At 48.4% G+C, this 12242-nt stretch overlaps 1 protein-coding gene across 4 annotated transcripts in view; it reads left to right on the top strand.

Annotated features, from left to right (window-relative positions):
• Window positions 1-12242, top strand: part of MINAR1 (membrane integral NOTCH2 associated receptor 1) — a 62619-nt gene that overhangs the window by 32983 nt on the left and 17394 nt on the right. Inside the window, exons 2-3 of one of the 4 annotated variants that reach the window (XM_068695814.1) lie at window positions 10231-10375; window positions 10832-11136. The exons of 1 other annotated variant lie outside the window; for it this stretch is intronic. The gene's annotated coding sequence lies outside the window, so the exon portion shown is untranslated. Of the gene's footprint in view, window positions 1-10230; window positions 10376-10831; window positions 11137-11650; window positions 11964-12242 lie in introns of those variants that run through there. 2 more of the 4 variants (XM_068695816.1, XM_068695815.1) reach the window with 2 other exon arrangements.

Raw genomic sequence — 12242 nt, forward strand, 5'->3', positions numbered from 1 at the left:
CTCTGCTGCTGAATTTGACTCGTTTATTGCTAGATCATTTGACACTTTCCAGCGTGATGTGCAGGGACTTAAAATGCACACATCTCAGGAGCCCTCTATCTAATGTCATTGCAGGCTGCAACAAAATGTAAACGCGGAGCCCCACATTAGCTGTGTGCCATCAAATCAGCTCTGCTGCAATAATGTAAAAATACTCAAGAAAATTATGTATTTGCCCTGAGAAAAAAAAAAACAACTGCTTGGGGAGGATGCTAGAATATATTGTCTGATGGGGAGAGAGCATCCAAACTGAGAGTGAGTGCGCTGCACTGAGAGATTCAGTGTGACAAAATGAGTTCCTGGTTGTTGTGCTTCTTCATGGGAAGGAAAGGCATGGCTGTGGCTCAAGCAAGGCACCACGGAGCTGGGAAAAACCACTCCTGACCTCTGTGCTGGCTTGCTTTCTGACCTGGGCAGCAGTTATTGTAGGTACTTGCATAGCTAGAGCGTAATTAAACCTGGAAGGGATGATTCGAGGTAGTGACAAGATGTGGTGTTGAGTTTCTGTGCCTCAGTTTCCCAGATATTGTTAGTGTCACAGTATGTTAACTATGATTATGCTTGGTATTTTGGCAGTCATAATAATACGGTTGTATATAGGTATGCATAACATTTTTTTTTACATGGTTTACAGTCCCACTGCATCACGACTATAAGGATTGAGTCCAGTATTACGGTTTCTGATTCCCCTAATTATCCCATAATTCACAAATCTCTGGAAAGCTGGATGCCAACGCTAATATTTCAACTAATATCGACAAGACCTTTTTCTCTCTCTTTTTTTTTTTTTCCTTTTTTCTTTTTTTTCTTCTTTTTCTTCTCCCATTTGCATGAACCTGTCTCGCTAAGCCTTGCTGCCTTTTGGTGCCCTCCTCTATCAGATAGCGGGATTAGACCTGGATAGCTGCGGGGATGTCAGCAGCTCTCTTGGGAACCCCAAAAAGCAGGATGAAGGTGAGGAAGAGCTGGCTCTGTTGGTCCCTTCTGGGTTTTCCAGGAAGGGGCAGCACCGGAGGGGTGCTGTGTACAGCAGTCCTGCTGCCTCTTCCTCTGCATGTAGGAGAGATTTGGAAAGGAGGCGATGATGCTCATGTCCCTGCTGTGGTCCTACAGTGTAACTGAGCTGGTCTGAGCGCTCCCTGCCCCAGTGCAGGATCTGACAAGCATCAATGAGCTCAGCAAGGCATGCCTGGCTGGAGGGCTGGGACCTTTGCTTGGTGGTGCCAACCTTGTTACTGTGATTCCTGTTGCCTGCCTGGCGCTCCTTTCATGCAGCACCTGGACTCAGAGATGAAATAAGGGAGAAATGCATTGCCTGTTACCAAGGCTGGTGCTTGCATTGCTTTAAAGCAGCCACTGGCCCACGAGCAGGAAATCACAGCCTTGGTGGAAAACCTTTTTTAAGAGAAAGCAGGAACCTCTTGGAAGCTTTGCAGAGGGTATGAGTCGAATGGAGGCTTGGAGAGCTCCAGGATTTCAGAGGTATCAGTCAATAGGTCTTGTGTCTGCTAGGTGTGAGAGTCTAGACCTGGGAGGATGGCTGGGCAGCAGCTTGCTGTCCTCACACTCAGACTTGCCATGTCTGAGGCTGGGGGAGAGAGGAGAAGTGTATTCTCCCTCAGTGTGGCTTTTCCAGAGACCCATTTCTATGAAAAATTGTTTTCTAATCCCTAGTCTAAATTCATTTTTCATCAATTTACATCTATTTGTTCTTGTGCCAATATTCTTCCTTAGCTTAAATATCTCTTCTCTCTCCCTCGTGTTTACTCCCTTGATGTATTTATGGGAAATAACTCGGTCCCTCTCAGACTTGGTTTTGCAAGGCTAAATGAGGTAGCTTGTGCAGTCTCCTCTTACAATGTGAGCTCTTCTTGGTTACTTTTTTCCTTGCTCTAAGTGGGACTTTGCTGATCACAAGGGACCACATGGGGCAGGTTGTTCCCAGTGAGGCTGTGCCTGCTCTTCCCAGCAAGGCACACCCCATTCTGTGCCCTATAGATGCACCAACATCTCACCACTGTGCATAAAGCCACTGAAGGCGTTAGTGCCTTTGTGCTCTGTCCAGGAGTAATGAAAATATTAATGAGAGGGGTCCCAGGCCTGGAGGAATTCCTCTAGTGACCCCCACCCAGCCTACAAATCCTCTTTTTGAGATGTCAGCATCTCTCCTGCAGGAGGGTGGCAAACTACCCAGCAGTCTTGAGTTCATCCAAATCATTTTCAATAAACTTAATTTTTCTGTCAGCTGCTTTGCTGAAGCCCAGTTAGGTCATATGTGCTACTTTAAAAAATGGGGATTTTTATCAGAGGGAGATAACGGCGTAGCTGGGTGTGATTTATCTTCGTGCATTTTTTCCTGCCGCCATTTGCTTTCGGAGCCCTTTCCTTCAGCGTGTATTAAAAAGTCTCACTTGTGAATTCAGCCTGAAGAGCCCATAGCTGTCCAGATTACTTGTCTACACTTCCAAAAAAAATTGTAATATCATATTTTCTTATTCTATCTGATTGCACAGATTTATTAAATAAATCCTTGCCTTGTAGCTATCTTATATCCAGATTTCCATGTCGGTGCAGGGAGGGCGCTGGTTCCTTCTGTGATGAAATCTATTGAAAAAGACCAGCAAATGAATCCCAGTCCCCATGCCTGTAAAAACAAATGCAGGCAAATAAAACATCCCTGGGCACCCTCATTTTTCAGGCTGTGTTTAAGCAGCACGGCTTCAGGTTGCAGCACTGTCTCAGTGTATTTAACCACCGTGCCTTCTGCAGGAACAAGCAGTTCGGATAGGATACAAAGCACTTGGCAAAGAATGGCTGCAGGAAGGTTTGCAAGGAGCTCTGTGCCACAGAGGTTTGTCGTTGAAGCAGAATATCCTGTATGTACACTCCAGCTTCTATCACTCTCCAAAAAACTGCACGCTAACGTGGTCTTAGCTGAGCTAGTATGATAGATGGCTGTGTTATAATTGAATTAGTTGGGAAGCATTGACCTTTTTGATATATAATGTCTCTGAATGTGAACAACAAATACAAACTAATGCTTTTATGAGTTTGCTGGGCGAGTTTGGTCATCAATTGACTCGTGATAAATAAGATGTTGTACGCTCCAGTCAATGGAAAACATGTTTGCAGGTCCTCTGCTTGTACTTGTGCGCTTTGTGAAATCAGCTCTGCAGGCACATCATACTCAGGTGCGGCTTTTATATTATGAACTGGACTCAGATGCGGACTCGAGTCCTCAGAGGACCTCGTACTTCCTGGGTAATGATGAGCCCAGCAGCCGTGCTTGGTGTTAATTGTTTGCTCCCTCCCTGCGCGGCCAGATTAGCTGACAACGACCTGATGAGATTTCTGCTGTTTCTGCAGCACCTCTCCTGGTCAAAATAGTTATAGATCAATAGCTGTTACCTCCAGAAGTTGTACTGAAAGAGAAGGAAGAGGGGAAATGCAATTAGAGGAGAAGAAGCTATTTGCAAAGAATCCGCGTTGTTTGTTTTTGTGGTGTTGCTGCAGCCTGCTCCTTCCAGCTTCAGAGCAGTAAAGGAAACTTTGCTGTTTGTCTTTTATTTGGTTTGGATTGGACAGAAAAGTCCCCATTTCTCTAACACATGACAATTTATTAGTGCTTATTTGGCCCTGATAAACTCACAGTGCTGCTTGTACTGGAGCCAAAATTACTGATCCCCAGGTGAAGGAGGTGCTGGGGGAGCTGGCTGCTGTCTGATCTGCCTCTGCCCATCCAGCCTGGGCCAGGAGAGCTTGTCCTGCAAGGCATCCGCTTGCTGGCTCATGTGCAATGAGCTGATGGGTCTCAGCCTGTGTGTGGACAATTGCACACCTTCAAAAAGCCTGTGCTGGGAGCAGGAAGGTTGTCTGCTAACCCTTGTGCCTGTTTGCAAGCGTAGATAATTCCTGGTGGCTTCTTTGGGTTTTCTGCACCGTTCATATGCAGTTTGCAGGTGCTTTCTTATGCACGGGATCTGCCAAACCCCTCTCCAGATCTGAGAGTCACCAAAAGTCCAGCAAAGAGCCCCACAGCCACAGCAGCTTCTTGCAGGCAGTATTGATTTAGGTAAAAGCATAAGCATTGCATTCTTCCAGTTTGAGTCTCTGTCTCTGGCCTCAGGCTCTTCCTTTTCCTCTGCGGGATCAATTACCTCCTTCTGCTTTGATGCAGAACCTGGCATGCCCTTTTGGAGCAGAGGAGTGGGGGCACTGCTGGAGCAGATCGGATCAGACGGATCTCTCTGCTGCAGGATCCTGTTGCCAGGAGGGCCAGCAGTGGGAATTTTAGGGAGCACGGCAGAAATGCATTGTCATGGCTTTTTTTTCACCTGAAGAAAAAAAAAAAACAAATGCATCAAAGTACCTCCAAAGTGAAGTCGGTGTAAGCCATGAAAGAGCAAAACCAGACCAACCAATCAGCTACTGAAAGAGATTAAATTATCACTGTCGCTTTTGGACATCTCTCACCCGTCCTCCCCTTTCACCCCCCATCTTTGAACACCTCACAAAACCCTCCTGTGTTTTTAATGTTTATTGCTCTAATCCTAGGTAGCTTCACTGTTCATAAAATAGTTAAAAATATATAAAGTCACCTCAAAAAAAAATCCCAAGGGCAGCCCAGCCAAGGAGGAGATGAGAGCGCAGCACCAGCCCTGTGCCCTCCCTGCACAGAGAACTGGGTGCCCGCAGCTGCACCTAGGGGTTGGACTCGATCCTTGTGGGTCCCTTCCAACTTGGGATATTCTGTGATGCTGGGATAACATTTTCTCAGGCCAGTCGGGGCAGTGTGAAACTGAAAGCAGTGTGACAGCAGCACTGCCTGTGAGGAGCAGCAGCCTTTTGCTCTGCACAGCACCTACAGCCCTGGCCCTGAAACACATTGTGCAAAAGTCGCTGTCGGGAGTTGTACTCGACTGGTTCTTGGGATCATCGTGCTCCTGGGCAATCCTGCTCAGCTCCCTGTCTCCTGGTGAGACTTTCCTGAGTCCTCCTGTGTTTGATGTGCTAAAGCAGGTCAGATATGACATGCCTCACGGCTCCTCCCTGGTACAGAGCAGAAAAGCAATCCCTTTAAGTATTACACCATTCCCATATGCTAAACCCATCGTGTCAAAACCACCATGTAAGATGTGGTTCTATGTGGTCCCCACTGATAAAGCAATTATGGAAGAACTAGACTTCGACACTCGTATAATCCCCCCAGAAACTGCAGGGGAAGTCTAAGGACTTAGAATAACTCACCCAGGGAGCAAACCTTGCAAACCTAATTAAATTCAATAAAGAGATATAGAAAGAAGAGAGATTCTTTTTCTCTCTGACCTGCTCATAGTCAATGGGAGAAAAGATTAAATGCTAGAAAGGTTTCAATCTATTTATTGTGGTTAAAGAGCCTCGTGCAGGATGTGTCACAAGCAGTTCACTGTCTAGGTAATGTAATTTAAGTTATTGTGATCCATGTGGGTCATTTGTCTTTCTTCTACTATTTTTCCCAGCATGGGGAAGCCTGATTTCCTGGCTAATAAAGGCGAGTTGTTATCATGCATCTTATTATGTCCTGCGGTACTTCATGTGAATGATCCAGTGACCCATCACAGGGCGGTTATAAGGGGAAGGAACATGAGAGAACGGGAATACCTGAAGATGTAATTCCCTTGTTTTCTGATGGCAGCCAGGTGGAGAAATCCCAGGGCTGGAGAAATCAATAGCATAGTTTATTTTTTTATTTACTGCCAGCTATTTGAAATGAAGTGAGTGATTTAACCCCAGCCAAGCCCTAAGACAAAACCCAGTGTGTGTTGCTGCCTGGATATTTGGATTGCAACCAGCAACCTTTGTGCCAGATCAAGGTAAAGGTGGCCTGAAGAAACCAACGAGGAATGGGCTCGGCCATAGCAAAGTTCTGACCTGCTCTGCGCTCCGGACATCACCTGTGGCTAGGAGCACAAAACCATGCGTAACTTCAAGGGATGGTAAGGAAGACAAATGCAGCTCAAAGGAACAGATCCTAGCAGCAGTGAACAGTGCAGAGACTTGGGACAAAATATAAGACAGCTCCATCAGTCACCCTGCACAAGCCTGGTGTGTGGGAGGTCAGGAGAAAATCCTCTCCCAGGGAAGCTGACCTTGACCCCACACAGCCATTGCCTTCTGCCTTCCCATTTGGCTCTCCCCTTTCTGTGGACCTTGCCAGGACATATTGCTTAATCTGTGAAAGCCATGGAGCATCTGGTTGATACATGATCCGTATTCCCATGGCGAGGATGCAGGAAACAGATACAAACAAAAGCAATGTCAAAGGAGCCCAAGGTTATATAGAGGTGTGTCCCTGCCCATCATCAGACTTGAACAATCTTGGTCCTAGGACTGCTCCCAGAACAAGACACTGCTTCCTGGAGCAAAGCTGACGGAGGAGAGCTTAAAACAAGTGAGAAAATAATGCCGAGAGCAAAAGGCAAATAGATGCAACTTTTGATCTGCTAGCAAGAGTCAGAATTAATCCTCTCTGTTGCAGTGATGGCTGCTTTCCCTGAGCCCTTGGGGCCACCTTGAAAACGAGAGCTTCTTGTCCTTTCACTCACCCATGATTTGCAAAGGCTTTTCGTTCATTTTCCAAATCACAAGGCTGAAATTAGGAGGAAGGGCTCCATCCCGTAGGACAGTGCCAGGCATTTCTCTGCAAGGGAAGCCGTGATGCAAACATGAGGATGCTGAGTGTGGATGGGGGCTTCAGATGTTGGTGCTCCCCAGCTGAGCATCCAGAAGTATTCAAATCTGTGGGGAAATTTTGCAGTAAATGTGTTTCACTTTTAAAGTCAAGAGGGATCAAGCACTAGACAACCACAGAAGACAATGATAGCTTCTTCATTTCTTGACGTCTTTGGTGGAGACTGCAGGCCTTCCTGGAAGATATTTTTTAATCAAATACTTACTGCTGAGCTAAACACAGTGGTTATTGAGTGAAATGCTATGGGATACGTTATTCTGCAGACCGATGAGCTAATAGCCTCTGCTGGCCTTAAAACCTGGATGGGCATTTTAAGAGGATTCTATAAAAAGGCCCTCCCGATAAATAATTACTCAGGGCGGTAAAAGCTAAGCATTTGTGAATTCCTCAGCGACCACGAGAGATTTAAAGACTGTTTAACATATTACCCAACCACCAGCGAGTGCAGTCTGATGTCCGTCGGTGCAACTAGAAGCTCTCCCCTGGTTTCTGTGGGCACTCGGAGAAGCGGTGGCAGGGCTAAAGGCGGGCAGGGCAGTGCCAGCCTCAGAGTGCTGCTGGAGGTGAAATGCCTGCCTCCAGCTTTTAGCTCTCCTGGGAAGGTTATTCTGATTTTCCTCTAGAAAACCTTGATGGGTAAGACTTGGGGACAAGCCAGTAACCGACGGAGAGACAGATTGCATAGGCAATCCACCTGAACGTGCAAGGAATCGGCACGTACTTCGCACAGCTTGGAAACGCCATCTCCTCTCCAGTACTCGGTATGGGAGGTAACACCTTCCTCAGAGCTCCCACGGCACAAATACCCCTCCAGCCCTGACCCGAGGTCCTACGCAGCCTGTTGTTGAGCTGTGGTCATGGAAGTCTTGCAAAGAGGACAGGTGGTGACCTGTCACACTCGCTGCTGTCGGATGAAGAGGGACCGGTACCTAAGCAGGCAGAGCAAGGGCTGAGCACAGATAAATGTGAGCCACGCTGACTCCATCTGCACAGCCCTCCAGCACCCTGCAAGGTGCTCCTTCCCTCCTAGAGGCTGTGTTTGAAAAGCAGCCCTTGATTATCTCCCCTTCGACACACACGCTTTCCACCTAAAAATCAGTTGCATCTGTGCTTCTGTGCATGTTCACTCGAGAAAGAGAGCTTGAAGGTGCTGCTACCTGGGAAGTGTCTGAATCTTTTGCTCGTGGTTAACTACGCATTCTGAAAGACCCCAAAGAAAGAGCCAAGGTGAAGGCTCATTTATAAAAATATTGCTCATGAATATAAATACTTGAGTCGTTGTGGGTCTGCTTCACTTGGCCAAACAAGCTTAAATATAAAGTTTCTTCTCTTAGATGGATTAGCCTGCGACCACTTTAGTCATTTGTGTTTTTGTACAAGGTCTTAAAAAATCATTTTACAAATGGTTGAACATGTATCATTGGGCTGCTGGTGGTGTTTATTTCTGATGGGCATTTACGCCAGCAAAAGCCAGTTGTTTCCACGCCCACTGGAAAGGAATTCAGCATAGCAGAGGGAAAGTCATTAAAACATTTAAAGCAATATGAAAAAATAAAATAAAATTATCCATCGCACTCCAGATTTACTTTTCTCTTTGTTTGTAAATATACTGGGGGAAAAAAATCACTTCTGCTTCGGTCTGGTGTCAAGTGTGCTGCTTTGAAGGATTTGGCATATTCTCCACTCAGCACATCTGGTATGGGCGGATGCTGTTCAATAGACATTTTATTTATTTTTTGTCATTGTTGTTATATTTCAAGTGATCCCAAGCCAAAAAACGTTTAGCTGAACAAGAAGTTTGCCCATTATCAATCACTCTCAGATAACCAGTGCCAAGCTGAAGGCGCATCTTTCCAGGCATGCTGGCCACAGAAGCCAACTTAAGCAATATTGATACCCCACTGAGATACCCGAGGAAGTGCAAACATGGAGTGCTTGATAAAAATAGCAAACTGCAGGCTGCGTATTGCTAAGTGCTATTTAATGATGCAGGAAGTTTTGGTATCTGTCCTACCCTCCGAAAGAATCAGATGCTTCACCCAGGCTGTGACAGGGAAGAAGAAAGCGGCTGGGTCGTGTCCAAGGTAAAATGAAAATGTATTTTCTTTTACCTCTGAGCAAAAGAGATTCATCAGGAAGTGATTTGGGGGCTCCTGAGAGGTCCTAAAACACTGAGTTGGGTGTTGGGTTGCTGGTATGTTGAGCTGTTGTATTTCTAAAGGTATGATCTTTCCCAGAGGTTGCAATAAAGAAGATGAGCAAAAGGTTTACTGTGTGGTAGTTTAGTTTTAAAACTGAACAGTATGATCATAGCTCTGTGAAAGGACAGGACGGTGTCAGAAATATCTTTATTTTAGGTTGATGCTACTTAGGAAAGAGACTGTGGCCCCCATAAGGAGCTGGTCACTGGCTAAGGGTGCAGAGGGTGGGTGTGCACAGCCCTAGCTCGGGGGGATGCCACCAGTGGGTCACCTGCTAAATGTGCCAGGAGATGTTGGAAGGGAAGATCGGAGCCCTGGGGGGAAGGTGGAGGCTCTGGAGGAGTCAAACAAGGAAAATGTGCTAGCGACTGAAGGAAAGAGGAGATGAAAGGGAAAAGGAGTGTTGGGAACAAAGCGCAGACGTCAAGGAAATGTGGGGAGGGGAAACTGAGATGATGGTGCTAAAATTAGATGGGGAACAGGGACAGGGAGAGCTGGTCTGGTGCCCTCCCCTTAGATAAATTCCCTCTGAAGCTGCTGTCAAACCTGGCTTAGGACAGGGGAGTGAGAATTGGGGTCACTGGGGTCCAGGTGGGAAAGTGAGGTCCCTGCAGCAGGTTTAACTGTTTCAAACCAATTTTCTGGGTGACTCCTAATTATATGCTACTAGTCACAGCCTACGAGAGGCTAATGAAACCTTTGCCACCAATTAAATGCCATTTCTGCATGCTGAGGGGGGAGTGAGTGAGGGAAACAAGAGAAAAAGTGACCAAACTTGGCTCCAGCTGGGATCTGGGTTCAGGGCACGGCTCCTCCTCCTTGTGCTCTCCTTGCAGAGAGTGGCTTGATGGATCTGGGGCTGTGGGAGCAATGCTCTGAACAAAACGTGCTGCACATGAGGGAGGAGCAGGACCTCTGTGTGGAGGAGCAGGGGTGCAGTGCTCCCATTCGCTGCCATCCACACCCCAGCACTTCAGCAGGCATTTTATTCCAGATAAGGGATGTGGTTCCCTACATCCCTTCCTCTGAACACTTGAGCTTTTAAGTCACTGCAGATTCTCCCCCAGGTTTTTTCAGTTTCCTATCCCAATTCTATCCCAACTACAGCATGCCAAGCACCGTGAGCTGATGCTCGCCTGGCTTGCCCTCCAAGGAAGAGCTCAGGATTAGGTGCTTGTGGGCACCCTGTCAGACAGGAGGTTGTCAATCAGTCCTCCTCTTTCACAACTGCACTATTATTTTTATTTCTTTAATTTCTAGCACACCAGCTTTTGTTAGGGGAGCCAACCCTGGAAACCTGTCACTGTGATTTTGGGCATCATCGGTGTGACTCCAGCCTTTAGAGCTTCAGTCAAATAGTGAGCCAGGGCTAAACCAAATAACATCAGCCAGACCTGGACTGGTGGTGAGAAACATTTCCTACTTCTGCCTTGGTATTTGCAATTCTGAGGGATAGAGAGAGCTTTCTGGTGAATTGTGCCGATTCCTGTGACCTGGTGGCATGCTCTATAGGACGTGGTATAGGGCTGAAATCATCCAAGCGTGCAATTTGCAAGTAAATGGTTCCTTACGGCACAAAACTAGCTGAAGGAAGTATGCAAAATGGGGCTCAAGGACACTGCCTCTTTCACTGCTGATAAGTAGCGGGTAAGAATAAATGTAGTTCAGACACCTTCTTCTTCCATTTGCAAAGAAGTATGCTTGCCTTCTCCTCTTGTATTGGTTGTTGTATGCATAAGTGCCTTTATAGATATTATATGCACACTGAATCACATATGGTGTTCCTCAAAGTCAGTGGAAGGACTTGCACATCAGTGGGTTTCTGACAAAAAACCCTCTCCTGATCCCTTGTTTCTTCCAGAAAAGCAGAGATTGGTACCCAAGGTTGTCAGAGTACGGAAAACACACAGCTTTATGCCAGTTTGCCCAGAGTGCTGTGATGTCCGTGGTGTGTTTGTGCACGCAGCCCTTCCAATTGCTTCGTCTGGGAGAGAAAACCCAACATTCCACCTCCTGAAGGTTACCAATGAAGCAAAAAGTCAAGGCTTTGACATCTTACTGCTTTATTCACCCGGCAACACCTCTATTAAAAACTCTCTGCAGTACTTTCTGGGTGTCACAGCAAGCTGGCCACCAGCCGGGAGAGAAGCCCCGCTGGGACACGAGGTAAGCTCCTTACCTAACGCCATGCCTTGCATGACCCCCAAGGTGGGGACAACCACGTTGTGTGACCAACACAGTGCCTTGCACATGGTGGCCCATGCCAGTGACTCCTGTCCAAGCTAGGGCCACCATCCCTTTATGTGAAAGGAGTTTGGGTACCGCTGGCAGCAGCCACCCGTGCGCCCCAAGCCCGTTGCCCCCTGAGCACCGTGGGCACACAGGGATGGGTGCTGGGGGAGCGATGTCCTCCCCACCCAGACACAAGTGGAGAGATGCTTCATCTATCACATCTTTCCCAAATTCTAGGGGATTTGGTTCTAGAGGATTTGGGGTGCAGCAGGGTGGGGTGGGAATAGCAGGGCTGAAATTGGGGCCGCAGCTGGGTGCCTGCTTCCCCCCCCACCCCCGCCTCCTGGGGGCTCTGGGTGGCTGTGAGAGCTGCCGGTGCGAGTGCAAGAAGAGTAAATAAAATAGTCGGGAAGGGTTTGCAAAGCCCGAGCGAGCATCCCCGGTGCCGCAGCGCTGGCTCCCGCCGGGCCAGGGCTCCCTCCCGCAGCTGCGGGCTCGGGGGCGGCGCAGGGAGGCTCGGCTTGTGCAGCCCCCTCCCTCCTCTCCTCCTCCTCCTCCTCTTCTCCTTCTCCTCCTCCTCCTCCTCCCATGCCAACCTGCTGCCGCCTTTGTCAGCGCAGCCCGGCGCTATGGCATCCTGCTGGGGCTTCAGGCTCGGGCTCTTCCTCCTCCTCCTCCTCTTCCTCCCGGCTGGCAAGCGGCTGCTGCAGCGGCAGGGCCAGCCCTGACGGGCACGAAAGAGGCAGGCGGAGCCCCCCCAGGTGAGCCCCAGGTGCCGGGGGGGGGATGCAGAAAGGGGCACCGGGGACAAGCGCTCCCCAGCCCCCGGGGAGGATGCGGGGACATGGGGGGGGCAGCGGGGGTGGCCTCAGCACCGGCACCCCCCGGGGGTGGGGACGCGAGGGGGTGCAGGTTGGAAGCCCCCCGAGATGTCACCTCTTGGTCGGGACTCGAAGAAGCGGGGGGGGACTCCAAAATCTTACAATTCAGTGACTTCGGCAGCTGCGCTTCGGTCCCGCACTGCTGGAGCTGTCTGCGGG

The sequence above is a fragment of the Anas acuta genome, chromosome 12, assembly GCF_963932015.1.
Source record: "Anas acuta chromosome 12, bAnaAcu1.1, whole genome shotgun sequence".
Taxonomy (NCBI): domain Eukaryota; kingdom Metazoa; phylum Chordata; class Aves; order Anseriformes; family Anatidae; genus Anas; species Anas acuta.